This window comes from Mya arenaria, chromosome 14 (assembly GCF_026914265.1).
Source record: "Mya arenaria isolate MELC-2E11 chromosome 14, ASM2691426v1".
Taxonomy (NCBI): domain Eukaryota; kingdom Metazoa; phylum Mollusca; class Bivalvia; order Myida; family Myidae; genus Mya; species Mya arenaria.
Window position 1 is genome coordinate 16,154,375 of NC_069135.1, and position 2,954 is coordinate 16,157,328.

At 35.3% G+C, this 2,954-nt stretch overlaps 1 long non-coding RNA gene across 1 annotated transcript; it reads left to right on the forward strand.

Moving 5' to 3' along the window:
* The first annotated feature begins 2,030 nt into the window (after positions 1-2,030).
* Positions 2,031-2,484, forward strand: LOC128217994 (uncharacterized). Its single transcript, XR_008258299.1, has 2 exons — positions 2,031-2,061; positions 2,426-2,484. It is a non-coding gene; the product is annotated as an uncharacterized LOC128217994 (long non-coding RNA).
* The last annotated feature ends 470 nt before the right edge of the window (positions 2,485-2,954 follow it).

Here is a 2,954-nt window from a genome sequence, read left to right on the forward strand (position 1 = left end):
TTGTTAAAACAGTTAAATAGAACAAAAGATCAATGAACACTTATTAGAAAAAAAATGTCTTTGCTCAATTTATCCTTTGCCAGGTAAACTGTGGGCAATACTACCAATATGTTGGTGTTGTGGGTGTGAAAAAAGACGTTTTATGTGCGAATGGGTCAGTGTCTTTATATTTTATATGTTTTACAGGTAAATATTTACACCTCAATTTCCATTCCTGAATTGAACTGTATTTCGGCAATTGCGTTCATCAATCGATGAAAGCAACATCTTCGGATATGTTCGGATCGTAATTCATAGCATAACATTATACATGAAAGCTATTGATATTGTTATTGGTTGTATTGTGTCAGCAGGTCCCGTAAAATATAGATCAACATTTTAGAAAGTGTTAGTTTATTATATTTTAAATATATTGGTGCCAGAAGTGTTTCATTTTTTGCGTTTTAAAGTGATTTCAAGTGGTTGCTCTTTTCCCGCGTTATTGTGAGGTCATTTGAAAAAAATGTTTCCGGTTATAGTCTATCTATCTCTGTTTAATGTCTACTCCTCTTCCGAGTGTTACTGACATGGACGGTGCGCGCCGGCTTGTTAGTGAAAAAAAAATAAAAACACTGATGAGGCAAATCACACCAGAAAAGTGAGAACTAGGGTATAAAAGAGAACACAATTTAGGTAACATGATAAAAAGTAATTGGTGAACTGGTAAAAGGATAAAAAAACACTGCTCGCTTATCTAATGTTTAATGGTTGCCACAGCCACCTTGAATGTGTCAGGGGTGGGGATAGTGACAATATGATTTGGCAAACTGTTCCAAAGTACAACCGGAGTGAGGATAGAATGAAAATTTGTGATAGACAGTTTTTACTTGAATTTGTCTGAAACATTACTTCGGACTCCACACACATTGACCAACCCAATTGCGTTCATACCCCGATAATGACATCAACCCCGCAATTCATTCCTTATAAGAAGATTTAAGTAATATAAACAACGTATTTTTGTTCATGTTTTGTGTGTATATTTTCACTGGAAGATCATTGCCTCAATTCACGTATATTTATTAACTCGGGTTTGATTTTAATTACTAAAGACAGTAACCATTTCGTTATAAACATGTTGTACTACTCTTAATTTATTGTGTACTGGACTTTATTTATGTGTTGCTTCAGTGAACTTGATGTATCTTAAATACATATTTACATTATTTGTGTTGTAAATATGTAAATTGTGTTATGTATTTTCATTATTTGTATGTATATTTGCTTCAAAGTACAAATAAATTAAATATATAACATTTTATCTTCCCATATTTTACCAATAAATTACCAATCTCATTATAACTTCCTCTCCCTTCAGAACACCCAGGCGTTCACGCAATCGTGAATGTCGTGCTGCCGTTGTAATGCAATTATACTCCTCTTCCGTTATCGCCGACCACTAATTAAGAAATAATGTTTCTTTTTGCATATAGTCTAGGACCAATAATTAGAATAATTCGTCATACTCGCAGATGTGTTGTATATATTTCGACATTCTCTTGTAATATAAGCTAACGTCAGGGCGAAAATCATTCTCTCATAATAAAAAGATGGAATAATTAAAAGGGTTATTTTTGTTGGTGGTGAATAATTCACAGATATCAGCTGGCACGGCTTGGCTCCAGAAATAAAATTAAAGTGAATTAAAGAAAGAAAATATTGGCAAATTTGCCTTGTAGTAGAATTATAGTTGTAAGTACCACCAGCGGGTCCCCCCCCCCCCAAAAAAAAAGTAAGTTTACCATTCCGTCCTAAAAATTGTTCAAATTTTCTTGGGGTAGTACCCCTGTCAACACATTTAACCAAATTATTTTCGATTCGGGCACAAGTCAAAAGGTTACGCCCCTCTAACATCAAATCCTGGGACCGCCCCTGGGTCCCAGATTCTGTATCAAGCACTGTGATACTGAGTTTCCCAATATCGAAAACGGAAACCGAATACCGGGTTTTAGCACCATCAAAATGCACCCACTTCCTTTTCCGGTCAAACTGTAAACACTGGTGGTTAACAGCAGACTACAGGTACAAATCCAACCAATCTAACATAATAGATACTCGATTTAAGTTTTATTTTTAGTTTTTTGATTCGTTGCACACCATTCGATTAGTTTTCACCTGTTTTTGTTTTAAATTCGGTCATAATTTGAACATTTTTTTCTGATTTATGAAAGATCCGAAAAGGTTGTATCCGGAAAATGAGTATCACAAATAATCAGATATACGGTTTTTCTGCCGATAACATTAATTTGCATATTTAACATAATTGGAAATGCTTAAAGTTCCCATTATCATTAAGTAGGATACAGAGCGTTTGAGGACATTTGGCTGAATTTAATCAAATGTTCTACATGAGTAATGCTCAATGATTATTTTCTCTTATTTTCAGTGTTAACCATATAACGACAAATATGGCCAAGTCTAAGAACCACACAAACCACAACCAGAGTAAGTAAATGAAGTCTTGGTGGTATGGTTTGACTAGCAGTGACTTGATATTGCCTAAGCTTGTGATTAGTCTGTGTACATGCGCGGATCAGATGTCTCCAGTGACCATTTCTGTCAATTATGTAAATCCAATAAATAATGGGGTGTTTGGGGCCTCCAAGTACTTGTGGTAAACCTGGAAGGATAAGTGCGCCCTGTGTGGGACTTGAACACATGACCGCCGGAACAAGAGCTTAGCACTAACCAACTGAGCTAACTGGGCAGCTGGTTTTAACCCACTACCGTAAATGACTGGGTATTAGACACACTTTTTTCCCTCATATTTTGATGCAAAAAAATGCCTGTGTATAATACCCAGTAACAATTTTTTTAACTTTTTTTCTGAGGTCAATTTCAAGCCGAGAGTTTGTTTAGATTTATGTAGAAAGGGATGTTACTCGCGTCATATTGATCGAGTATATACGGGTTAA